Genomic DNA, 27762 nt, shown 5'->3' on the forward strand with positions numbered 1-27762 from the left:
TTTAATCATTACCATTCCAGGGGGCGCAGCATAATCGGACGCAGCTTTTGGAATTATAAAGATTAGATGGAGGTCTATTTGCACCTCTGGTTATTGCATCCAGCTCTTTTTTACACAATGTATGTTTGGATCATGGTAACATGGTTGAGCCAGATGAAGATGCACAGGACACCCTTCACCCTCAACCTCAATGACAGCCCCTAGCATATAACGAGAGTTCTGGGATTGCTACAAGGGACAGACTGGAAGCTCAGCTTCCCCTAGAATGTAAAAAAATAAGTGATTAAATATATACTATTGTGTGTACATGTCACTTATTAAATATGCGCTACAACGCGCTGAACTTAGTTCAGAATCAGCTTCTTATCACTGGTAACGCTGCGGCTTTCCTCTCACTCATTCCCGCAGCTTCACAGCGCTGCTTTACACAGTGCACAGACTTCAATAGCGGAGCAAAGCGCGCGGCCAAACCAGACGAGTCATTGGATAAATGCTGGGCTTTATCCCGCCCTTTGGACGCTCAGGGTCTCTGGGGGTCTATGGGGCAGTGGGCTGGCCTCGGCCGGCCCGGACGCTCAGCTTCTGCATGATGATTGGATGATCTGTGTGAGGCGGTGTCCCTTTTTGATTGACAGCGAAATGAGAGAATCAGCGATCTTTTAGTGTAAAAATACATGATGGGAGCATTTTCATTCTGTTCTGAGTTGAACCGAAGACTTTCCTAATCCTTATAGCGGCATTTTCTTTATTAAAAACGACTAGCGACAAATCCAGCTAATATTTCTGGTGCTTTTCTGTAGCTGCTTGTGTTTGGAGGCTGACTTCTGTTACTCTTTCTGACTTCTATCACTCTTTTCTATCGCAGTTTCTGTCCAGCGGGTGCTGCTGAGCCCCTCCACCGTCACAAAGCACTCACAGACGGACACTCTTCACACTAGCCTCGTGCCAGTGCAAGCTGAACATAATATCAGACAGTTTTAATGTTGTGGACGGATTTTGGAGAAGCCATTTGATAGTCTTCCTTACAAAGAAAAACTTAAGAGTTAAACAGCAGGACAGATCAACTGCTCAGATTAATTTGGTGTAAAAGGTGGGAAAAGTAACAGGTCTTTTCAGCTGTTCTGGTTTGATAAAGTGAGCTGGCTGACTGGAAGTGCTGTAATAAATAAAATATATTGATGGCCATTCCTCTTGATGAAACTATCTCAGGACATAAATGAACAGGGGCAAGTATTAAGTATTGTGTTATCATTAAAAATAAATAAAATAATTTAAATTAATAAAGGGATTATTTAAGGAAATTAAAACTGTCCAAAAAGGAAATAAATGTACCTGCATTTTGTCCTTTACCAACTTTAAAGATTTTGCATAATGTTATTTTTTTTTTTTACTGATTATTTTATGTTTATTCATGTCATAGCGTCTTTTTTATGTAATTGTTCAATGTAAAGAATGGGTACCTTTTTGTTGTGTAGTGAAAACTTGAAAATAATGCCTTTTGTTTACAAAAAAAATCTCAGGAATTTACGTATAAATTAAACTACATATGTTAAGATGTAGGCCGAAATTGAGCTTCCCCTCCTTGAAAGACCAGCATCCGCCAGTGATATATACTGATATATACCTTTTTTACGTTATTCATGTTGATGGTTTATGGTTATTTGGAATGTTTAATTTTTTATATAAATACACAATCTGCTTTTAGCTTGTGTATGGTATTTTTTTCTAACAAATAATTTTATATTAACATCTGTTTCAGGATTACTAAATGCTAGGCTAGTAATGTTCGGTATCATTGTTATGAACAATGTTGCACTTTACTAAGCCACTGCCATCAAATGCAAATGCATTTATATTGGCCCACTTTTGCTTAACAAAACAAACAGTCAGCCTTTCAGTTGGTATTATTATTATCCAACAAGCGTATTATTATTATTATTATTATTATTATTATTATTATTATTATTATTATTATTATTATTATTATTATTATTCAACAAGAGGTAACTGAATCTGAACTGTGCAATTACAATGTAAACAAATTAACAATTTCACTAGAGGAGCCTGTGTGATTCAAAAAGAAAAATACTGCATGTTACAATGTGAATGACTGAATAGTACAGTCTAACATCACACAAACAGAAACCTGTGTGATTTAACTGTAAAAGTACTGCACATAATCATCAAACCAACACAAGATAAAATTTTTACAACAAGTCTCTCACATAGACTCAAGAACTGCTCTGATTTTGCCTCTCCTCATGCTCTCCTCCTTGCTCTTCCTTTTCTTCTTTTTGGGTGAAAGGGTTGGGGAGCTTTGGGCAGTGGGAGATGCAATGGGTGTACTTTGTGTCGTTTGCACTTGCGGCTCCACAATTTTCTGAAAGAGGAAAAAATATTTTATAAAATAAATAAATATTTTATTAAATCAAATTTTAGGTCTTCAAATAAACAGACATTATCAGCTTGGAACTTGATGAGGTGTCTAATTTCTTGTGGAGTCCCTGGAATGACATAACATGTGACTTAAATTATTCTGATCTGAAATAAGCCAATCTCTTACAGCTAGGGTGGCAAACTGAATAATCAAAGTAACACATAAGCTAAATTTTTTGGGCAAGACAGGTAGCCTCCATAATATACCAAAAATAGTTTATCACACTGCTTCCCAACACTGGTCCTGAAGCAGGTAATTTGTGACAAGAATCCATCAAAATGTTCAAGAGTTGGGAATCACTGGTATATCACAATGATGTTTGTCAATGAACAATAAATATATAACAATAAGTGAATAAATTAACACTGCTTTATTACCAAGCTACTAGCAGCGGTGCATAGGTTGCCCTGCCGGGCTGATGTGATAGCAGTGGAGCTGCTGTTTAACTAGTTAAATTTAGGACACCGTATTGTAGCCTGCTCTGTTTACTCTAAACTTTTATTATTTTATTGAATTATTTTAACCGCTGCCATCACCTTTGATAAGCCAGGAAGGTCTTGCTAGTAGAATTTATTTACAAATTCGAAATCAAGAAGGACCAGAAAAATTCTATAAAAATATAAAATTTTATTTGATTAAAAAAAAAATCATCACATATCCCACTATTATGCTACACATTTACAACAAATGGCTAAAAAGATTTATCAGAGCTGAGAATCTGTCACACACAATTCATTATATGCAAAATACACAGTACATGCTCCTAAAAAACACTGCAAAGTGACCCTCACTCACAAAAGTAATGTACTCAGTTCATCACAGGAGTGATCTCTATAAAGAGTGTGACCAGTGAAAGACTGACTCGCTCAGTTGATCGACCACATAGTCCTTTTGCCACGCTGGAGTCTTTAGAACTCAAGGCCGTCTAGATGGGGTGGCTGAGGAGCATTCGATCCTGTTGCCTGCAAGATGCTTCTTAGGTGCTTGGTCCTCAAGGTCCATCGCAATTCCCACTTGACCCCTCCATGCTTGCCAGGAGTCCATCTGAGTCTGAAACTCCTGTTGACAGCTGTTGCCCTGCTACTGCTACATGAGACAAAAACAAGGTGCAGTAGTGTGGGGAGAAATAGATATATAAATATAAGTAAAAAAAGAAATAGATATATAATATAAAAGAGTGGCAGACACTATATGTACAATACAACAAGACACAATAAACATACGTAAGACAATAGTGCAATATTGATGGTGATTGAGATGGAATGACAGTATAAATAGTATATAACAGTAGTGCAAATACGGTATATGGACTTTTTGGTAGAGAAATAGTTATGCCCTCAGATTTACAGTTGAGGTGAACACACCTTATGTTTCAGTAGGAGGCTATATTAAAGAGTTAGAGGGTAGGCTACAGCAGAGGAACTTGCACCATCTTCCCCAGCAGTCTTGGAAAGGCCAGCATTTCCTTGGGCTCTGTACCAGATTCCCCACGCAGGAGCGATAGAATTACCTTCCACATCTTCAGTTCTTCGACAGGAATCCAGTCTCTTCCCAGGAACTCTTCCAGGCTGTTCTCAGGGGCTGTTCCTCTGTCCCCCTGGAAGAGAAGGAACCGTACAGAGCTTAAGGAGATTGTAATGAGCAACAAATGCAGGTCTACACTGGAAAGACCATTTAAAGAGCTCCTCAGACAAATTTTCTTTAACTGTGTATGGCCCTGTATAATGTTTCTGAAACTTCTGACATCTTCCCCTTTTCCTTGCCTTATCCCAAAGCTACACTTTATCCTCCACCTCATACCTTGGCCCATTTACCCGTAAATCATAAAACTGCTTTTGTCCCCATGAGGCTTCTTGTTGATGTCTACAAATTACCTCGTGAACTGACTGTAGCCTACCCTCTAACTCTTTAATATAGCCTCCTACTGAAACATAAGGTGTGTTCACCTCAACTGTAAATCTGAGGGCATAACTATTTCTCTACCAAAAAGTCCATATACCGTATTTGCACTACTGTTATATACTATTTATACTGTCATTCCATCTCAATCACCATCAATATTGCACTATTGTCTTACGTATGTTTATTGTGTCTTGTTGTATTGTACATATAGTGTCTGCCACTCTTTTATATTATATATCTATTTCTTTTTTTACTTATATTTATATATCTATTTCTCCCCACACTACTGCACCTTGTTTTTGTCTCATGTATGTCTATTGTGTCCCTGCTGTATTGTACACATAGTGTCTCCCATTCTCCTTTATTATATCTATTATCTGTACTTGCTGTAAAATTGGGAAGGAGAGTAATGTAATTTCAATTCTCTGTATGTCCTGTACATATGCAGTATTGACAATAAAACTACTTGACTTGATGGTAGGGGGAAAACTTTGTACTAGCTTGCGTGCTACTACGATAAGCCATCATTACATATGGAAGGAGTTCTTCCCACTTAATTTGCATCCTTTGTACAAACATCAAGAGCATTGTTGTAACAGTGCAATTTAATCGTTCTACCAAACCATCTGATTGGGGGTGAGATGGAGTAGTCTTAGTTTTCTGGATCTCTAAGAGATCACACATTTTTTAAACTAAGCGGACTCAAAATTCTTACCTTGATCAGTATGAATGCCCTTCGGTGTGCCCCATCTAAGAATAAACTATTCAACACTAGCCACAGTATCAGCTTCTTGATTTTTTTAAAGCAAACGCTTCACATACATTTGCTAAAATAATCAGCAATCACCAATCTGTACCAATTCTCCCGTAATCAAAAGATGCCAGCTGTTCCAACCACCTCACAATTTGACCCTAAGGGCAGTCAAAACTATGGAACCACCGTAAGAAATTATGATCTGTTCATGGAGTAAACTTCTTCCCCATCAAGTAATTTCTGTACTGTATCATTAAAGTCACAAAAGCAAGCAGTTCCTTCTTTGTTGTAGCATAGTTCCTCTTTGTCCGACTTATGAAGCGACTTGCATATGCAATGACACAATCTTCATCATCAACCTTCTGCGATAAGACTCCTCCGATGCCTGTAACGCTTGCATCAATATCCTACAGAAAAACTGCTTCTGGGTCTGGAAAAGCCAAGACAGGTGACATTGTGAGCCGTCTTTGAACTCGTCAAAAGCCTCCTGACACTCTCTTGTCCACACTGCAAGTCGGTGCAACAGCCTAGCTATTTTAGCAAAGTCCTTAACAAATAGTTTGTAATAGGAGGCCAACCCCAGAAAACTCCTAACCTCTGTTTGACTCTTTGGAACTGCCCATTGTTGAACTGCCACCACCTTCTCTGGATCTGTCTGGACACAATCTTTAGAGATCAGATGTCCCAGGTACTTCACATGCCTTGCAAATAACTGGCACTTACTGGGCTTAACCCTGAGGTTGGCTTGACTTAGCCCCCCCAGCATGGCCTGCGAACGACTGAGGTGTTCCTCAAACTACTACTACACTTTCCTTAACCACAACTAAAGGTGATTCAAGGTGTTTGCCTTTAAATGTATAACAGCCCCAAACTTAGACAGGGAATCGGTACCCCACAAAACTGGCTGATTAATGGTTCTGCAAACTAAAAACCCATGCTCTACTCGTAACTTATTAAAAAAAAACACAGACCTTTCCAAGTACCCAAACACCCACCTGTTCTAGTTTCCAACGTCCTTGACTTTTTCTACTTTCTACGTACAGTTTCTATGGTGACCAAGGGAACCACAGCGCCAAAATTGCTGACTAGATGGGTCCAAATCATTCCTAGTTCTAGATCCCCTACTTCGTGCATATTAATATTTTGAATGGGCCTTTTTGTCCTTTAATTTCTGAACCTCCTGAGTCAAATAGCTAATGGCACAAACTGCCTAAACACCCCACAATCTTCCCTCTCCAAATCACACAACACCTCAAGCTCTGTAGCTAAAGTAATGGCTTCTTCCAGCCTCTTTAGTTTGGCCGCCCTCAGCTGCACCTTTGTCACCCCTTCCCACCTGACTGATGGAATGGTCCTTCGCTAACATTTCTAGAACCTTACCTTCCACTCCAGGATAAGCTCTCTGGGCCAACCTCCTTACTTCACTCCCAAGCTCACAAGCTGACTCCTGACCCTCGTGTCTACAGCTTTGAAAATTAAGCTGCTCAACTTCTTCATTAGCAGGTAGAGTTAAATACTTCTCTAAGTGTGTCTTCAGCTGTCTATAATCAGTCCTGTCCTCAGCTGGTAAATCCAGAAAAAACTTCACGAGCCTTTCCTCTCAGTACTAATGTCATAAACTTTGCCCTTAAATTATCATCCCAACCATCTAATTTAGAAGCTAACTCAAACTACCCAAGGCAGACCATGTACACAAAACACCATTGAAAAGCTAGGAATCTAATCTCTCACACACAGAATTTATTATATGTAAAATACACACTACACGCTCTTAAAAAACACTGAAAAGTGGCCCCCACTCAATATTAAACAACCCCTTATACAGCACTACAATAATGTTAGATAGAGCACACCATTTATTAAAGTAAAGTATTCGCACAAATAAAGTATTCACACAAATATATTCCTAGCTCTATTTCAGCCCCTATAGGTAGTTTTAGGAGACTTTAGAGATGAATAACTGAGCCTATATAGTGTTAAAAGACTTTGGAGAACAATACACTCAGCCTATATAGTGTCAAGAAACTTTAGAGATGAATAAACTAAGAAATTATATTCTACCAGACATTTTACCAGATATTTTAAGAAAAGGGAACAGATTAAGAAGATAAGCATTCATATGATATAGAAAAACACACTTTAAATAATTACTTAGTAAGACTAAAAAGGGAAAAAGTAATGTACTCAGTTAATCACAGAAGTGATCTCTATATAGAGTTTAACCAGGGATAGACTGACCCGGCTCAGTTGGGAAACCCTCGCACTGGACACCTCAGCAAGCTGCGTCTCTTCACATACACCGTGCTCTTGTCTCCATTGTCGCTCCGTCCAACCAGGAGTCACTTCCTTTAAAGGACAGACAGACTTTAGGAGCTAAAGTAAGCTTTGATTAGCTTTTATTTAATTTTTTCGTTCCAGCTTAAATGCTGCAGCCCATGCTGTCTGTTGCACCATTTAAGGAGGATTGGGAAGGTTAGCTAGCTAGCTACTACTAGCAATCTTTTTTATGCTTGTTATGAAGAATTTGACCATAAAACATTGAAACTACACAATAAACTATGGTAATATAGTGCTAATCGTCACTTTTAACAAGGAAAATACTTATATTTGTGGGTTTCTTTGGTTGTTTGTTCCACCATCTTGCCAGTGATTTCAATTCTCAATACCCTTTGTTTGAAGTGTGCATCTGAAACATCTTTGTATGAAGGGCTAACAAGCCCTATTCCTTCTCCCTACCATTCCAGCCTAACAAAACAAATGCATGCTCTATAGGGTTTAATATGGAGACTGACTAGGCTAATCCTTTCACCTCTTGCCTCTGATAAAAAACATTAGTCATTTGACTTCACGTCACGTTTCACGTATGCTCACATAAACTACCTTTTTTGTAACAGGTATACTTCCATTACTATGGACCTAACCAAAAAGTTATTATTTATTATAACTTTACATCAAGCATTACATTAATTTTCTTCATGTTAGCTGCTGAACTCTTAATGTGAAGTGTGACCCCTGTAAATAAGATGGATTTGGGGCTTATCTTCTGCATTCTTGAAGTTTATATTACATTACATTACATTACATTACATTTGGCAGACGCTTTTGTCCAAAGCGACTTACAATAGTCAAGTATAATGTAAAATAAGTTTAAAGGTAAAACATCTTTGGATAGGATAAAAGGAGGTCAAAGGGGAATAATAGGATAGAGGAGTGAAGGAGGGGAAGAAGGAAATGAGGTTAGAAGTAGTTAGTGTGTTAGAGGTGTTAGGAGAGTAAGTGCTCTTTGAAGAGCTCTGTCTTCAGGAGTTTCTTAAAGATAGTGAGAGATTCTCCTGATCTGGTAGTGGAAGGTAGTTTGTTCCACCATTGGGGAACTCTGTATGAGAACAGTCTGGATTGCTTTGTGTGAATGTTTGGCAAAGCGAGGCGACGTTCATTGGAGGAGCGCAGCGGCCGGGAGGTAGCGTAAGCCTTCAGGAGTGAGTGCAGGTAGGAAGGAGCCTGTTCTGTCATCACCTTGTAGGCGATTGTAAGAGCTTTGAATTTGATGCGAGCATCAACTGGTAGCCAATGGAGCTCAATGAGCAGCGGGGTGACATGTGCCCGTTTTGGCTGGTTGAAGACCAGACGTGCTGCTGCGTTCTGGATCATCTGGAGTGGTTTTACTACACAGGCCAGGAGGCCAGTTAGCAGGGCATTGCAGTAGTCGAGGCGTGAGATGACTACCGCTTGCACCAGGAGTTGGGTGGCCTGTTGCGTCAAGAACGGTCTAATTTTTCGGATGTTACAGAGCGCAAAGCGGCAGGACCGAGCAACTGAGGCCACATGGTGCGTGAAGGAGAGTTGGTCATCAACCAGAACACCCAGGTTCCTAGCAACCTTTGTCGGTGAGAGAGAGAGAGAGTCGATGCTTATAGAGAAGTTGTGTTGAAAAGATGGTTTTGCTGGTATAACCAGAAGTTCAGTCTTTGAGAGATTTAATTGAAGGTGATGCTCCTTCATCCATGAGGATATGTCAGAGAGACACTGAGATATCCGTGCAGAGATTGAGTGATCTTCAGGTGAGAACGACAGGTATAGCTGGGTGTCATCAGCAAAGCAATGGTAGGAAAATCTGTGTGAGCGGACAACCTGACCAAGAGAGGTGGTGTATATGGAGAAGAGAAGGGGTCCCAGTACCGAACCTTGGGGAACCCCAGTGGATAAGGAGCGGGCTGAGGACAGCTGTCCTTGCCACGACACCTTGAACGAGCGCCCAGTGAGGTACGATCTGAACCATGACAGCACATTGTCTGCGATCCCCATGTTCGAGAGTATAGTTAGGAGGAAGTCATGGTTGACTGTGTCAAATGCGGCCGAGAGGTCCAGCAGAATGAGCACTGAGGACTGACCTGCAGCTCTGGCAGTTTTCAACGCTTCAGTCACAGACAACAGAGCCGTCTCGGTAGAGTGTCCTTTTTTGAACCCAGATTGGTTCTGGTCCAGAAGGTCATTCTGGGAGAGGAAGCCAGAGACCTGATTTAGAACTGCTCTTTCTAGTGTTTTAGAGAGAAAGGGTAGCAGTGAGACCGGTCTGTAGTAGTCAACCTGGGCGGGGTTGAGAGAAGGCTTTTTAAGCAGCGGTGTCACATGTGCTTGTTTGAAAGCAGTCGGGAATACACCAGAAGTTAAAGAGGCATTGATCGTGTGAGTGATAGCCGGAATGATTGCAGGTGCGATAGTTTGCAGTAAGTTTGAAGGAATTGGGTCAAGCGGACACGTAGTAGGACGGCTACGTGTTAGGAGAGCCAGTGTCTCGTTCTCAGTGAGAGGAGTGAACGAGGAGAAAGCAACGCCTTCGGTGGAGGGACACCGGGCAGTAGAGGATGTAGTAGGACTGCTACATTGTGCATCAGTAAACTGGTTGCTGATGGCCGCCACTTTGCCAGTAAAGAATGAGGCAAGTGTTTCAGCCGTAAGGCATGTAGCCGGAGGAGGAGGCGGAGGGTTGAGTAGTGATTTAAATGTAGCAAATAGTTTCCGGGAGTCTGTGAGAGAGCAGAATTTATTGTGATAAAATTCAGCTTTAGCAGTAGTGAGGTTGGCTGAAAAAGAAGCCAGGAGCAGTTGGTAATTTTTTAGGTCTGCTTGTTTTTTGTTTTTTTGCCATTTTCTTTCGGCAGCTCGGAGTTTGGAGCGTAGTTCCCTGAGTGTGTCATTTTTAAGCCATGGCTGCGGTTTGTTTGAGCTAATGGCTCAAGATGTAAGAGGACAGAGGTCGTCCAAACAGGAGCTTAGTGTGGAGCAGAGAGTGTCAGTGGCATCATTTACATTGAGTGATGAAAATTAGCCTGGTGGAGGCATATTGTCAGTCACCAGCGAGGAGTACTGGTCTGCTGAGAGATCTCGAAGATTTCGGCGGAACGAGACCATCGTAGGAGTAGCTGTGGGTTTATTTGAAATATGAACATTGAGTTTCATAAAGTAGTGATCTGAGACGTGCAAAGGAGTGACAGTTAGAGAGTCGGTGTCACAGTTACGAGTGAAGATCAGGTCTAGATGTGCCAGCTTTATGTGTTGGAGGGCTGGGGACCTGCTCCAGTTCGAAAGACTGCATGAGGGATAGGAAGTCTGTGAAGCTGGTACTGTCATGGTGGATGTTCATATCCCCTAGAATGAGCATGGGACAATCTTGCTCAGGGATAGAAGACAGTAGCATGTCAAGTTCATGCGTGAATTCGCCCATTTGTCCAGGAGGACGGTAGAGAACAATAATGGCAAGTTTTGCTGGAGTATTAACCAGTGTGGCATAATACTCAAATGTATTGAATGTGTTTGCCGGTAATAGTGGAGTATGTTTTAAGCCATTAGCGATTAATAGGCCCGTTCCACCTCCTCGTCCAGAGAGACGAGAAGTGTGGGAGAAGGAATAATAATTGGAAAGAGCCGCCGGAGTAGCAGTATTTTCAGGTTTGATCCAAGTTTCAGTCAGTGCCAGCAGTTGTAATGACTGATGATTCGCATAAGAGGCGATAAAGTCTGCTTTATTAACAGCCGACTGGCAGTTCCATGGCCCAACAGAGAATGAGGTAGTAGTGGGCGTGGTTTGTTTTAGTGGACGCAGGTTAGTATGATCCTGGCGCCTGTTTGTGTTTTTACGCCTTCTGTGCCTGCCGGAAATAACTGAGATGTGATGGGAGCACATTTTGTGAGGCAGTAGGACGGGCTGCCTTGTCAGTGTCCTTGCTCGGTGGACTCGCGCAGGTAGACTCGCAGGTCTTTACCCGCGGTGGTCTTTACCCGCGGTGGTCTTCACACAACAGCTGACGCCTTCAGCTGACGCCTCGGCGAGTGTGAGTGATGTAATAGGACTCTAGATTGCGCACAGCTGCGGGCGATATAGGAAATCAGCGCCACCAGACTGTCTTTTAAAGCCGTGAGTAACGCCCCCGAGGTCTGCAAACAGAGAAAGTGTGAAAGAGGGGGTTTGCCACGCCCCGCTCAAGTGAGAATCGCCCAACCTTGTCCGAAAAAGCGCGCTGAAAAGCGCGTTTGCTGTTGCTGCTACAGCGTATCTGAAGTGAAAGTAAAGTAAAAAAGTAAAAGAGCAGTCTGGTGTAGCTTGAAGTTCCTGCTAGCCCTGCTAGTGTGCCCTTGTCTTATCAAACCTTTTTTAATGATGATGTGCAGTAAAACACACCCACTGTCATTTGATCAGACACTTCGTGACGCTCTAAAAAGCTGAATAGACAGTGACAGCAATGGGAAATGGAATTTCTTACTCTTCCAACACAGTTTCATCAAAGATAAAGGTAGGACATTAGGTGCTTTTAGGTTTTAAATGCATGCTGTATCTAACATTTATTGCACTTTATTTTTTTCAGATAAAAATAACTTAATTTCCACTGGTTATGAATAAACCTGTTGGTTTGGATTGAAAAAGGAGCTGAGCTAATGTAGGCAGACTGTGTATAGCTACATCATATCATTGCTTATGTACAGTAGTTACATTTTCCTGCACCATTCTCCACCACCTCACATCTAGAACAGAGAGTGCTGTGCTGGTGCTGAACATTCCTTTTTGTCTACTGAGTTTAATCTGCATTCTATTCTTACTTCTAATATTGTTCTTGTTATATGGTTCTGTGTTAGCACTTTGTTTTAGTCGGTTTTGTATTATTTTATTCCCTGTTGCACCGTAAATTATTACACTCTACTGTATATTTGTGCACAGACTGAATATCAATAAAAGCTACATAGTTGTCTGGATGACAAAACATGTATATAATTCAGCATTAACTGTGCCTTCAGAATTTTTGCAGGTTCCAGATGACAAAAGTCATCCAACACCCAGTTCAGAGATTTCACTATATTATATTAATTTTAGATTATGAACTTGTCCATAATCAAACATATTAAGATATTATTCTAAATATTATGAACTCTAGTAAAAGTGCAAAGTGATAAAGTCTCTCTGAGATGCAATGTTTTACCCAGTAATGCTATTGACCTATTGTCTGTTAACGTAATTAGTTTCCCACATCCCAACTTTTTAAAACTTGTTGCTGGCATTAATTTGAAAGTTTTCAACTTAATATTTTTAGCATGTTGTCTTTGTACGGTAAACATAAGACTTGCCACTTTCATATTTATTTGCAATTACATTTTCAATTGTATTTAAAAAGTGGACACTTTTTAAATCTAATTGCACAGCAATAGCTGTACCACAAGCTGTCAAAGCTATGTGCTTTGTAATCTGGTGTATTGGTTATCGGGGCAGGGTTGGATAGTAAAGTAATTTATATAACAGTGTAAAGTAATCTGGATACAAAAAATATATTTATAATATATTAGCGGAAGTAGGAGTCAAACTTGATGCCTTAATTAACTTGCGTAAAAAAATAGCAACGCTTTACTGTTTCCAAATTAACAGCGTGTGGTAACATTTTACAGTTTACTTTGTAGATTCTCACTGAAGCATCAAAACTATGAATAAACACATGTGGAGTTTTATGTAGTTAATAAAAATGAGCTGAACCTCCACAGTCACCGGACCTGAACCCAATCCAGACGGTTTGGGGTGAGCTGGAGCACAGAGTGAAGAAGGCAAAGGGGAAACAAGTGCTAATAAACACCTCTGGGAACTCCTTCCTTCAAGACTGTTGGAAAACTTTTCATTTCAGGTGACCACTTCTTGAAGCTCATTGAGAGAATGATGCCAAGAGTGTGCAAAACAGTAATCAGAGCAAAGGGTGGCTATTTTGAAGGAACTACAATACATTTTTTATTTTTTTATTTTTAAATTAGTTACTTGGCCATTTTTTGTTAAGTACATAAAACTCCACATGTTCATTCATAGTTTTGATGCCTTCAGTGAGAATCTACAATGTAAATAGATGTTTAAATGTAATGAAAGTTATACATAGTATAGGATATACTATGTATGTCAAACACTAACTATTCATTTCTACCCGCACAAGAGTTAAACTGGTTTCTTTTGCTTAAATCCTGAACTGGATCCTAAGAATGTGGTCAGTGCACTGCAGACAACACCATGTCCACCCCCTCTGCCCTCTGTATTTTACTTCCTCATTCACTTCTCATCTTCTTTTGTTGCAATGGTGGCCAAGGTGATGTTTGATGGGTATATTAACAGCTTTCTAACTAGAAACTCATTGAATCACACAGTTTCTGTTCACCTAATGTAGCATTATCACCAGAAACTACAACATGGCAGTATAAATAAAAATGTATTGTAAATGCCTTCTTGAATGAAATGATTTTGGTTCTATAATGACTGAACAATCACAGTTGATACTCACAAATAACTGAGGTAGAGACAAACTTTATCATTAATCTCACAATTAAAGTAAAGCCCTTACACTTATATTTAATTCAGTCTGCATCAAAGCCAAAATAAAGATTGGTATTGAGGCTGATGTGCGGGAAACAAAAAATGTACAATTGCACAGTTAAGGGGGATACAGTTAAGTGCAATTTAAAATTTAAATATTTATTGTCTGCCTTTCAAAGCAGAAACGTGACCAAATAACCTCTGATAGAAATCAGGCATGGTCCTGACTGGCTCCCTCTTCATGAAAAACATGCCCAGTGCATTCAGACATTCCTGATCCATTGTATTTTTAAGGAAACATCTTCCACCTTCAGCCATTGTAGAGTGGTTATGATGATGTTCAAAAGTGCCAAACTCAGAAAAATCCCCCTGAAGCTTGTACCTCAGCAGAACCTGGTACAGAATTAATGTACCGTAGCAGGACCGTTCGTAAATTAAGGTTGACTGATTAGCTGCAGTAGGCTGGCAACCAGTGCGTTTATGCTGAAGTAAAGATGTGGGATCAGGCTGGTAGCTGTTAGCATGATGCTAATGCAGTGCAATGCTAAGTTGTAAAATCAGGGCAGGAATGTAAGACAGCCCAGACACATCTGACAGCAGCAGTCTCATTATTATTACGAGAAGATCCTAATGGTCTGCTTTGGTGTGGAACAGTGTGACATAATAATGTTATAAACATTTTGCGTTCTGCTAGCAGAAAATCGGCTGAGGTTTTGTGAGACGCAAGCATGTAAGGGCAAGCCCTCCCAGAACCAATTTAGATTGCTTTTCAGATTGATTATTATAGTAGTCTCTGAGAGCAATTTGGGCTGGCAAAAAAAGATTTAAAACTGTACGGAATGCAACTCAGCGCTGATTGGACTTTAATACTCAGAGTTAGTCTAACGCTAGTTAAACACTGGTACACTGGTTAAATGTCCTAGAAACATTTTCTTTCCATTCACCCTAACAAAGGAAACGCCCAAGGTATTAATAACGCACGCTTTTTTATTGGAAGGACAACTATATATGTAAGGGCATTTATTGCACATTACACATTAAACATTATCCTTATGTGCTGTATATAAGGCATTTTCTCTTGTTTTTGCCTCTTCTGTTACATTTTTTCATTCACAGAGGTAAAATGTTAACCAGTATGTCTCTAAGCAGAGGATACCATATGTAAATATGTCTGTAATATTGGTAAAAATAAAAAACATTCTTTGGCATTTTTTAACCAATTATTGTGTATAGGTTCATAATTTCAGTTTTAGAAAGCTAAATTTCATAATGGACAGCAAAAGACCCCCCAAGATAAGGTTTGACAGGGGAGACTAAATTTTTTGTGATTTAAATTTTTAGATATTTTTTGCAAGTGGGTGAGCCAGCCAGTTGATTAAACTTTGACTAAAAGCGACTGAAGACACCAATCATAACTATGCCAGAAAACTGTTGTTTTAAGTAAAGAATAGAGGGAAATTTTCTGTTTTTTCCCCAGAGACATTTTTGATGCATGTTCTGATCTTTATCTTGCCTAGAGTTTTTTTTTAAAGACTAGATTCCACACATAGAGTAGCTGAGGACACACTGTTGGCAGTAGAATGTCCACATTCTTTTTCGCTTGCTCATCTTCTTGCCAAAAATAAATCTTCTGCTTTTCATTCTGATTTTGTATTTTCATTTGGTTAGCAGGGCTTTGAAGTCAGTAGTTCAATTGTATGGTTAGTAGCTGGATTTTCAGTGCTATGTAGTCATCAGTTCTATCAGTAGTATTCTGTGATTAGTAGTTTTATGAAGAAAGAAGTAAGGAGGAAGAAGGAACAACTCAATCGCTATTGTGCTGCACACATTGAAATTAGTTGGAATGTGAAAACACAGCCCTAGTCTCCGTGCCTGCTCCAGCAGCTCTAGTCTCCGTGCCTGCTGCAGCAGCTCTAGTCTCCGTGCCTGCTCCAAAAGCTCTAGTCTCTGTGCCTGCTCCAACAGCTCTAGTCTCCGTGCCTGCTCCAACAGCTCTAGTCTCCGTGCCTGCTCCATTAGCTCTAGTCTCCGTGCCTGCTCCAAAAGCTCTAGTCTCTGTACCTGCTCCAAAAGCTCTAGTCTCCGTGCCTGCTCCAGCAGCCCTAGTCTCCGTGCCTGCTCCAGCAGCTCTAGTCTCCGTGCCTGCTCCATAAGCTCTAGTCTCTGTGCCTGCTCCAGCAGCTCTAGTCTCTGTGCCTGCTCCAGCAGCCATAGTCTCCGTGCCTGCTCCAAAAGCTCTAGTCTCCGTGCCTGCTCCAGCAGCCCTAGTCTCCGTGCCTGCTCCAGCAGCTCTAGTCTCCGTGCCTGCTCCATAAGCTCTAGTCTCTGTGCCTGCTCCAGCAGCTCTAGTCTCTGTGCCTGCTCCAGCAGCCATAGTCTCCGTGCCTGCTCCATAAGCTCTAGTCTCCGTGCCTGCTCCATAAGCTCTAGTCTCTGTGCCTGCTCCAGCAGCTCTAGTCTCTGTGCCTGCTCCAGCAGCCATAGTCTCCGTGCCTGCTCCATAAGCTCTAGTCTCCGTGCCTGCTCCAGCAGCTCTAGTCTCCGTGCCTGCTCCAGCAGCTCTAGTCTCCGTGCCTGCTCCAGCAGCCCTAGTCTCCGTGCCTGCTCCAGCAGCCCTAGTCTCCGTGCCTGCTCCAGCAGCCCTAGTCTCCATGCCTGCTCCAGCAGCTCTAGTCTCCGTGCCTGCTCCAGCAGCTCTAGTCTCCATGCCTGCTCCAGCAACTCTAGTCTCCGTGCCTGCTCCAGCAGCCCTAGTCTCCATGCCTGCTCCAGCAGCTCTAGTCTCCGTGCCTGCTCCAGCAGCTCTAGTCTCCATGCCTGCTCCAGCAACTCTAGTCTCCGTGCCTGCTCCAGCAGCCCTAGGGCCCTATCGTAAGGCGTGTAGCTTGTAGCGTGGCGCGTTGCCATCTCACACCCGGTCAACAGTCTATTTTTACGCCTTGTGCACGAGTCCTTAAAATAGCAATGAACTTCTGGAATATATTAAGGCTGAGGGGCGTGGTGGTCTGGACATGACGTGTGTTCAGGTAAATGTCTGGCGTGTTTCTATCTTGGCGGCGGAAAAACGCGTTGCGCGATTGATCCGGTGAAAGGACGTCGAAATTCAATGGTCAGTGGCGCACCCAAAACTGAATCATGATCACCCTGCGCTCCAAAAAAAACATACCATCACTTCTTTACTCTTCACTTTACCACAGTAAAAAAAACACTTACCCAGAGCCTTTAGCAATTAAGTCTAAAAATAAAATATACTTAAAAATCTGCATGACAGCTATAAGGACTTATATTTATGTTCCGTACACAGACTTAATAACTGTAATTTAATTTCAGCAGACACAGCCATTCTGCTGTTTAAGAATTTTAACAGATGCTTATTCTCACTTAAATGCTGGAGTTTTAGAAATAAAACATAAACATAATGGACACATCGACTAAACATTTTTTTTTTCACTTCGCTATTATTTAACTAAAAATTCACTTTTATTATTATAATTTTTATATATATATGAAAAATAAAGCTGTCCATCAATTATATAAAACTTAAAACTTTTAAAATACATAGAAATATAAAGCTATATGTTAGTGTTCGTTTCTTATCACCAGGGCAAATTTATACAAATATTAAATATATTAATTAATTAACGAAAATCTGGTTCAGCAAGACTGCAGGCGCGCGAAGCGGATTTGGCAGCTCGCGCAGTGCGGGATTACCTCTGTTTTCTTAAAAAAGTCTTTTAATAAATAAGGTTGTAACTTCCTCTCAAGTCGAAATCACGAATCAAATGGTTCTTTACGTCACGGGCTTTAATCACACAAAGAGCATGATAACATGCCGTGAGAACTGTTGACATACAGACAAAAAAAAGAAAGAAATAAATGCAAATTATTTCCACGTAAAGACATCAAAGGAACAACGCGACCATACTTTTACATGACTCAGCAGAATTTGTCACATTACATCTTTACAGTCTTACAAACATAACAGTAACAAGAACACAGATGTACCTCATTGGCCGCTTTCCCTTGAGAGAAAATTAGAAATCTTCAGTCCTTCAATGCACTATGCACTTTATCCAGACTCCTTTTATCATTGCTGATCTCAGACAGAGAATTCAGCGAGGTGTCTGCCTGCTAGCTTGGTCCTGAGTGTCACGTAGCAACTCTCAAAAGTAACACCCCAGCAACCTGCAGCAGCAAACTTTGGTTCCTCCCTTAATGAAGACTTCAAAACAAACAATATACATGAAATATATGAAATTATGCTTTACTATTAAACTATTGTGACTATAAATGTATATATTTATGAACTCTATATTTTTAACCTAATATTTATTAATCTGTTATTTATTTACTTCGATGGCAATTACAAAGGTCGTATCAAGTGTAGTGAAATTCATGGTATAAACTCACTATATTTAAAGATTATTAATCAAAAGAAATCAAGCAAAATACGCTGGGCCTCTCTCTCTCTCTCTCTCTCTCTCGCTCTCTTTGGCAGCACGGAGCTGAATTCAGCGCAAGGCTGCAAAACTCAGATTAGTTAAAGAAATTAAGGACCTGTAAAGTTAATCAAATATTGTCAAATATAAAGAGGTTATAAAGAGGTTGAGGTTTTAATGAGCTGTTTCAATGATTTGAAACTGAAACTAACTGAAACTGAAACTTTTATTATTCTGCACACTATCAGAAAGCCTGTGATTGTTTTAAATAATTTTTTTAATACTTTTATATTTTATATTATTTATTTTTAAATTAATTTTAATTTTATTTATTTTTTTTGATCAAATTATATTAAAACAAAACGTTAAACATTTATATATTTTTCCCATGATTTCCATGTTCTTCGTTTACTCATATAAATTTTATAATTTTTTATCATTCTTATCATTTTACTTTATATTCACTACTATTATTTTTTTCTTTATAAGATATACATTCTTTATTTTTTTATGTAACAATTTTTATGATATTTTTAAAATGTCCTATTTTTTCTTTTTTGCGTATATATTTTAATTGTTTATAGTAAATGTCAGTTTTTATTTCTATTTTTTTTTTATATAAATAATAACCAGAATAAAGAATAAAATAACATTACACTTCCCTTATTTCAGCTGCTTCCCTTATTTGAACAGCCTGACTGACAGTCAGTTTATGCACTCTTAAAATAGGAATGAACAGAAGACAGAGCGCAGCTGCCTCTTAAAGGGAAGGATACAGAAGCACTGATTGGTTTATTTCACTTTATGCCCAAAACACACCCATGAATAATTAAGGGAATTCAAACACGCCCTTTGCGCCGTTGGAGCTGCAAGGCGTATTTTTCGGCCCTTACAATAGCAAAGACACAGGACACGCCCCTAAATCCAGCTGCGCAAAGCGCAATTACCTAGTGCTATAGATCGTTAAAATAGGGCCCCTAGTCTCTGTGCCTGCTCCATAAGCTGTAGTCTCCGTGCCTGCTCCAGCAGCTCTAGTCTCCGTGCCTGCTCCACAAGCTCTAGTCTCCGTGCCTGCTACAGCAGCTCTAGTCTCTGTGCCTGCTGCAGCAGCTCTAGTCTCCGTGCCTGCTCCATAAGCTCTAGTCTCTGTGCCTGCTCCAGCAGCTCTAGTCTCTGTGCCTGCTCCATAAGCTCTAGTCTCCGTGCCTGCTCCAGCAGCTCTAGTCCCCGTGCCTGCTCCAGCAGCTCTAGTCCCCGTGCCTGCTCCATAAGCTCTAGTCTCTGTGCCTGCTCCAGCAGCTCTAGTCTCTGTGCCTGCTCCATAAGCTCTAGTCTCCGTGCCTGCTCCAGTAGCTCTAGTCTCCGTGCCTGCTCCACAAGCTCTAGTCTCCGTGCCTGCTCCAGCAGCTCTAGTCTCCGTGCCTGCTCCATAAGCTCTAGTCTCCGTGCCTGCTCCATAAGCTCTAGTCTCCGTGCCTGCTCCATAAGCTCTAGTCTCCGTGCCTGCTCCATAAGCTCTAGTCTCCGTGCCTGCTCCAGCAGCTCTAGTCTCCGTGCCTGCTCCACAAGCTCTAGTCTCCGTGCCTGCTACAGCAGTTTATGCACTCTTAAAATAGGAATGAACAGAAGACAGAGCGCAGCTGCCTCTTAAAGGGAAGGATACAGAAGCACTGATTGGTTTATTTCACTTTATGCCCAAAACACACCCATGAATAATTAAGGGAATTCAAACACGCCCTTTGCGCCGTTGGAGCTGCAAGGCGTATTTTTCGGCCCTTACAATAGCAAAGACACAGGACACGCCCCTAAATCCAGCTGCGCAAAGCGCAATTACCTAGTGCGCTATAGATCGTTAAAATAGGGCCCCTAGTCTGCTCCAGCAGCTCTAGTCTCCGTGCCTGCTCCATAAGCTGTAATCTCCGTGCCTGCTCCACAAGCTGTAGTCGCCGTGCCTGCTCCATAAGCTGTAGTCTCCGTGCCTGCTCCATAAGCTGTAGTCTCCGTGCCTGCTCCACAAGCTCTAGTCTCCGTGCCTGCTACAGCAGCTCTAGTCTCTGTGCCTGCTCCAGCAGCTCTAGTCTCCGTGCCTGCTCCATAAGCTCTAGTCTCTGTGCCTGCTCCAGCAGCTCTAGTCTCCGTGCCTGCTCCATAAGCTCTAGTCTCCGTGCCTGCTCCAGCAGCTCTAGTCTCCGTGCCTGCTCCAGCAGCTCTAGTCTCCGTGCCTGCTCCAGCAGCTCTAGTCTCCGTGCCTGCTCCATAAGCTCTAGTGTCCGTGCCTGCTCCACAAGCTCTAGTCTCTGTGCCTGCTACAGCAGCTCTAGTCTCCGTGCCTGCTCCAGCAGCTCTAGTCTCTGTGCCTGCTCCAGCAGCTCTAGTCTCCGTGCCTGCTCCACAAGCTCTAGTCTCCGTGCCTGCTACAGCAGCTCTAGTCTCCGTGCCTGCTCCATAAGCTCTAGTCTCTGTGCCTGCTGCAGCAGCTCTAGTCTCCGTGCCTGCTCCATAAGCTCTAGTCTCCGTGCCTGCTCCATAAGCTCTAGTCTCCGTGCCTGCTCCACAAGCTCTAGTCTCTGTGCCTGCTCTAGCAGCTCTAGTCTCCGTGCCTGCTCCACAAGCTGTAGTCTCCGTGCCTGCTCCATAAGCTGTAGTCTCCGTGCCTGCTCCACAAGCTCTAGTCTCTGTGCCTGCTACAGCAGCTCTAGTCTCCGTGCCTGCTCCAGCAGCTCTAGTCTCTGTGCCTGCTCCAGCAGCTCTAGTCTCCGTGCCTGCTCCATAAGCTCTAGTCTCCGTGCCTGCTCCAGCAGCTCTAGTCTCCGTGCCTGCTCCACAAGCTCTAGTCTCCGTGCCTGCTCCAGCAGCTCTAGTCTCCGTGCCTGCTCCATAAGCTCTAGTCTCTGTGCCTGCTCCAGCAGCTCTAGTCTCCGTGCCTGCTCCACAAGCTCTAGTCTCCGTGCCTGCTCCAGCAGCTCTAGTCTCCGTGCCTGCTCCAGCAGTTTATGCACTCTTAAAATAGGAATGAACAGAAGACAGAGCGCAGCTGCCTCTTAAAGGGAAGGATACAGAAGCACTGATTGGTTTATTTCACTTTATGCCCAAAACACACCCATGAATAATTAAGGGAATTCAAACACGCCCTTTGCGCCGTTGGAGCTGCAAGGCGTATTTTTCGTCCCTTACAATAGCAAAGACACAGGACACGCCCCTAAATCCAGCTGCGCAAAGCGCAATTACCTAGTGCGCTATAGATCGTTAAAATAGGGCCCCTAGTCTCTGTGCCTGCTCCAGCAGCTCTAGTCTCCGTGCCTGCTCCATAAGCTGTAGTCTCCGTGCCTGCTCCACAAGCTGTAGTCGCCGTGCCTGCTCCATAAGCTGTAGTCTCCGTGCCTGCTCCATAAGCTGTAGTCTCCGTGTCTGCTCCACAAGCTCTAGTCTCCGTGCCTGCTACAGCAGCTCTAGTCTCTGTGCCTGCTCCAGCAGCTCTAGTCTCCATGCCTGCTCCATAAGCTCTAGTCTCCGTGCCTGCTCCATAAGCTCTAGTCTCTGTGCCTGCTCCAGCAGCTCTAGTCTCCGTGCCTGCTCCATAAGCTCTAGTCTCCGTGCCTGCTCCACAAGCTCTAGTCTCCGTGCTTGCTCCAGCAGCTCTAGTGTCCATGCCTGCTCCAGCAGCTCTAGTCTCCGTGCCTGCTCCAGCAGCTCTAGTCTCCGTGCCTGCTCCAGCAGCTCTAGTCTCTGTGCCGGCTCCAGCAGCTCTAGTCTCCGTGCCTGCTCCAGCACCTCTAGTCTCCGTGCCTGCTCCATAAGCTCTAGTCTCCGTGCCTGCTCCACAAGCTCTAGTCTCCGTGCCTGCTACAGCAGCTCTAGTCTCCGTGCCTGCTCCATAAGCTCTAGTCTCTGTGCCTGCTCCAGCAGCTCTAGTCTTCGTGCCTGCTCCAGCAGCTCTAGTCTCCGTGCCTGCTCCATAAGCTCTAGTCTCTGTGCCTGCTCCAGCAGCTCTAGTGTCCGTGCCTGCTCCAGCAGCTCTAGTCTCCGTGCCTGCTCCAGCAGCTCTAGTCTCCGTGCCTGCTCCAGCAGCTCTAGTCTCCGTGCCTGCTCCAGCAGCTCTAGTCTCCGTGCCTGCTCCATAAGCTCTAGTCTCCGTGCCTGCTCCAGCAGCTCTAGTCTCCGTGCCTGCTCCAGCAGCCCTAGTCTCCGTGCCTGCTCCAGCAGCCCTAGTCTCCGTGCCTGCTCCATAAGCTCTAGTCTCCATGCCTGCTCCAGCAGCTCTAGTGTCCGTGCCTGCTCCAGCAGCCCTAGTCTCCGTGCCTGCTCCAGCAGCTCTAGTCTCCGTGCCTGCTCCAGCAGCTCTAGTCTCCGTGCCTGCTCCAGCAGCCATAGTCTCCGTGCCTGCTCCAGCAGCCATAGTCTCTGTGCCTGCTCCATAAGCTCTAGTCTCCATGCCTGCTCCAGCAGCTCTAGTCTCCGTGCCTGCTCCATGAGCTGTAGTCTCCGTGCCTGCTTCATAAGCTCTAGTCTCCGTGCCTGCTCCATAAGCTCTAGTCTCTGTGCCTGCTCCAGCAGCTCTAGTCTTCGTGCCTGCTCCATAAGCTCTAGTCTCCGTGCCTGCTCCACAAGCTCTAGTCTCCGTGCCTGCTACAGCAGCTCTAGTCTCCGTGCCTGTTCCATAAGCTCTAGTCTCTGTGCCTGCTGCAGCAGCTCTAGTCTCTGTGCCTGCTCCAGCAGCTCTAGCCTCTGTGCCTGCTCCATAAGCTCTAGTCTCCATGCCTGCTCCAGCAGCTCTAGTGTCCGTGCCTGCTCCAGCAGCCCTAGTCTCCGTGCCTGCTCCAGCAGCTCTAGTCTCCGTGCCTGCTCCAGCAGCTCTAGTCTCTGTGCCTGCTCCAGCAGCTCTAGTCTCCGTGCCTGCTTCAGCAGCTCTAGTCTCCGTGCCTGCTCCAGCAGCTCTAGTCTCCGTGCCTGCTCCAGCAGCTCTAGTCTCCGTGCCTGCTCCAGCAGCTCTAGTCTCCGTGCCTGCTCCATAAGCTCTAGTCTCCGTGCCTGCTCCAGCAGCCCTAGTCTCCGTGCCTGCTCCAGCAGCCCTAGTCTCCGTGCCTGCTCCATAAGCTCTAGTCTCCGTGCCTGCTCCAGCAGCTCTAGTCTCCGTGCCTGCTCCATAAGCTCTAGTCTCCGAGCCTGCTCCAGCAGCCCTAGTCTCTGTGCCTGCTCCAGCAGCCCTACCTAGTCTTTGTGCCTGCTCCATAAGCTCTAGTCTCTGTGCCTGCTCCAGCAGCCCTAGTCTCTGTGCCTGCTCCAGCAGCCCTACCTAGTCTTTGTGCCTGCTCCATAAGCTCTAGTCTCTGTGCCTGCTTCAGCAGCTCTAGTCTCTGTGCCTGCTCCAGCAGTAAAAATATACTTAAAAATCTGCATGACAGTTATAAGGACTTATATTTATGTTTAGTACACAGACTTAATAACTGTAATTTAATTTCAGCAGACACAGCCATTCTGCTGTTTAAGAATTTTAACAGATGCTTATTCTCACTTAACCTCTTAACACGGCGGGCCAGAAATTTATGAAAAATCATATCTGGCTGTGTTTATGAATAGTTATGAACAATTATAGGCTCAATATAGACACCCAATATACCATTTTAAAGCTTAGAATCTCTGCTTGTCAGTTATCTAGCCTATTTAGCAGTATCTCCTTTCAGAAAATAAACATTTATGGCGAAATATGCCTAGTTTCATAAAGTTATGATTCATATCTTTCATATTTCCGTTTTTCGTACGTCCATATTTGGTCGGATGCGTTATACACCATTCGAACCGTCTGTCTCTCCGGATTCCGGAACTGTGCTCCGTTTTACTGTAGGATGTACGATTTTTGAATTAGAGCTGAAAGAGCGCGTCGGAGCGCGTGTTTACAGTTAAAATCTGCTCGGGTTTCGTCCTGGGGTTACCTCAGGACACACCGCACCCCCCCCCCCCCCCCCAACCCCCACCAGCGCATCCCCCACGCTCTTACCTTCAAAACGAGTCCACACGTAAGAGAATCCGCCAATGCAGTCTCCTATAATCCCCATTTATATCCACTCAGAGCTTGAAATAACTTCAGGCAGAAAAAAAATTATAGAAACTTTAACTGCTTATTAAAACCGTTTCATTCGACGCACAAGCACGTGTGCGGTGTCTACTTACACAACAGACTCTACTGCACGTGACTGTGTGCAAATGAGGTCTGTCAGCCAATCAGGGGTCGAGTGCGGCCAGCTAGAAGGAGGGGCGGGGGCTGCTTGGGCAGAGAGACTGTATCTCAGAGACTGCTCACTCTGCAGGAAGCGCTCTGTTAAAGAGACACTGCGGTTTTCTGTTTGTATAGGACTAGACCACACAAAAACAGCCTTATTACTGCAAAATGAGTTATTAAAGTGGTAGTTTTTATTATTATAAAGTTTCCAGTTCTTTGGAGAAAGAAAATACCATTACTGCTTCAAATCACAATATTATCTAATCGGTTAATGGCAGCAGTTTATAATTTTATATGATGATTGTAAACACTCTATAGCAAAATGTAGAGCTGCCAAAACCCTTCATCCATATAAATAGTTCATTTTATATGTCTGAAAATAAAAAAATAAAATAGAAAATCTGAAAAGCGCCTAAAAAATGTCCTGGTTTTACCCATATTCTGGCCTTTACATGTTCAATTAAATAATTAAAGTGTCTTAAATGAATTGTGTAAAGGCTTCTAAGTGATATTAATTCATAGAATTGACTCTGAATTATTTAATATTAGAGTGATAAGCCTTCAAATGTGAGTATGTAATTTCAGGTGGAAATTGGTCAAAATAGGCTTGGAGCTTAAATTCTGGAGTTTTAGAAATAAAACATAAACATAATGGACAAATCGACTAAACATTTTTTTTTCACTTCGCTATTATTTAACTAAAAATTCACTTTTATTATTATAATTTTTTATATATATGAAAAATAAAGCACATTGTCACCCTGGCTTCTGGGGCTGTCCGTCAATTATATAAAACTTAAAACTTTTAAAATACATAGAAATATAAAGCTATATGTTAGTGTTCGTTTCTAATCACCAGGGCAAATTTATGCAAATATTAAATATATTAATTCATTAACGAAAATCTGGTTCAGCGCTCAAAAAAGACTGCAGGCGCGCGAAGCGGATTTGGCAGCTCGCGCAGTGCGGGATTACCTCTGTTTTCTTAAAAAAGTATTTTAATAAATAAGGTCGTATCAAGTGTAGTGAAATTCATGGTATAAACTCACTATATTTAAAGATTATTAATCAAAAGAAATCAAGCAAAATACGCTGGGCCTCTCTCTCTCTCTCTCTCTCTCTCTCGCTCTCTTTGGCAGCACGGAGCTGAATTCAGCGCGAGGCTGCAAAACTCAGATTAGTTAAAGAAATTAAGGACCTGTAAAGTTAATCAAATATTGTCAAATATAAAGAGGTTATAAAGAGGTTGAGGTTTTGATGAGCTGTTTCAATGATTTGAAACTCAAACTAACTGAATTTTTTAATACTTTTATATTATTTATTTTTTAATTCATTTTAATTATTTTATTTTTTTTATTGATCAAATTATATAAAAAAAAATTAAACATTTATATATTTTTCCCATGATTTCCATGTTCTTCGTTTACTCATATACATTTTATAATTTTTTATCATTCTTATCATTTTACTTTATATTCACTACTATTATTTTTTTCTTTATAAGATATACATCCTTTATTTTTTATGTAACAATTTTTGTGATATTTTAAAAATGTCCTATTTTTTCTTTTTTACGTATATATTTTAATTGTTTATAGTAAATGTCAGTTTTTATTTCTATTTTTTTTTAAATATAAATAATAACCAGAATAAAGAATAAAATAACATTACACTTCCCTTATTTCAGCTGCTTCCCTTATTTGAACAGCCTGACTGACAGTCAGTTTATGCACTCTTAAAATAGGAATGAACAGAAGACAGAGCGCAGCTGCCTCTTAAAGGGAAGGATACAGAAGCACTGATTGGTTTATTTCACTTTATGCCCAAAACACACCCATGAATAATTAAGGGAATTCAAACACGCCCTTTGCGCCGTTGGAGCTGCAAGGCGTATTTTTCGGCCCTTACAATATAGCAAAGACACAGGACACGCCCCTAAATCCAGCTGCGCAAAGCGCAATTACCTAGTGCGCTATAGATCGTTAAAATAGGGCCCCTAGTCTCTGTGCCTGCTCCAGCAGCTCTAGTCTCTGTGCCTGCTCCAGCAGCTCTAGTCTCCGTGCCTGCTCCACAAGCTCTAGTCTCCGTGCCTGCTCCATAAGCTGTAGTCTCCTTGCCTGCTACAGCAGCTCCGTGCCTGCTCCAGCAGCTCTAGTCTCCGTGCCTGCTCCACAAGCTGTAGTCTCCGTGCCTGCTCCATAAGCTCTAGTCTCCTTGCCTGCTACAGCAGCTCCGTGCCTGCTCCAGCAGCTCTAGTCTCCATGCCTGCTCCACAAGCTGTAGTCTCCGTGCCTGCTCCACAAGCTCTAGTCTCCGTGCCTGCTCCAGCAGCTCTAGTCTCTGTGCCTGCTCCATAAGCTCTAGTCTCCGTGCCTGCTCCATAAGCTGTAGTCTCCGTGACTGCTCCATAAGCTGTAGTCTCCGTGCCTGCTACAGCAGCTCTAGTCTCCGTGCCTGCTCCAGCAGCTCTAGTCTCCGTGCCTGCTCCAGCAGCTCTAGTCTCCGTGCCTGCTCCAGCAGCTCTAGTCTCCGTGCCTGCTCCAGCAGCTCTAGTCTCCGTGCCTGCTCCAGCAGCTCTAGTCTCCGTGCCTGCTCCACAAGCTCTAGTCTCCGTGCCTGCTACAGCAGCTCTAGTCTCCTTGCCTGCTCCAGCAGCTCTAGTCTCCGTGCCTGCTCCAGCAGCTCTAAGTCTATCTGCTCGTTTAGGTTGGGCTTCTGTCACATCCTTACCCTGTTGCCCTGTGTTTCGCTGTTTCCCAGTGTGCTGTTCCCATTAGTTTTTCACTCATGTTTACCCTTGTCTATAATTTGTAGCTCTGCCCCCTCGTTACCTATTTCCCCAGGTGTTCATTGTTTTGTGTGTGTTTCATGTGTATATTAAGCCTTACTGTTCCAGTCTGTGTTTATCAGTCTTTGCTGACTCCTGTCATTTTGTCATTTCCTGTTTCATCTAGTTTTGCTCCTTGTTATACTCCTTGTTTATTTCCTGGTTTATTTCCTTGTACTGTTTAGTTAATTTTCTGTCTAGTTTTAGTTCCTTTTAGTTTTCCCTTTTACATTACCCGTTTATGTTCCCCTTTTCTCTCGTTTGATTTTTGCTTGTTTCTTTATTTATTTGTTATTTTACTAATAAAATCCTTCTTACCTGCGAATACGTCCGGCTGCACGTCCTGCACCTTT

At 42.7% G+C, this 27762-nt stretch overlaps 1 long non-coding RNA gene across 1 annotated transcript; it reads right to left on the reverse strand.

The window, feature by feature from the left end:
* Positions 1–3640: 3640 nt before the first annotated feature.
* On the reverse strand, positions 3641–18142 carry LOC125785729 (uncharacterized). The gene is made up of 3 exons (XR_007428063.1): positions 17932–18142; positions 7332–7439; positions 3641–4034 (listed from the first exon to the last, which is right to left on the reverse strand). It is a non-coding gene; the product is annotated as an uncharacterized LOC125785729 (long non-coding RNA).
* Positions 18143–27762: the final 9620 nt, after the last annotated feature.

This window comes from Astyanax mexicanus, chromosome 21 (genome assembly GCF_023375975.1).
Source record: "Astyanax mexicanus isolate ESR-SI-001 chromosome 21, AstMex3_surface, whole genome shotgun sequence".
NCBI lineage: Eukaryota > Metazoa > Chordata > Actinopteri > Characiformes > Acestrorhamphidae > Astyanax > Astyanax mexicanus.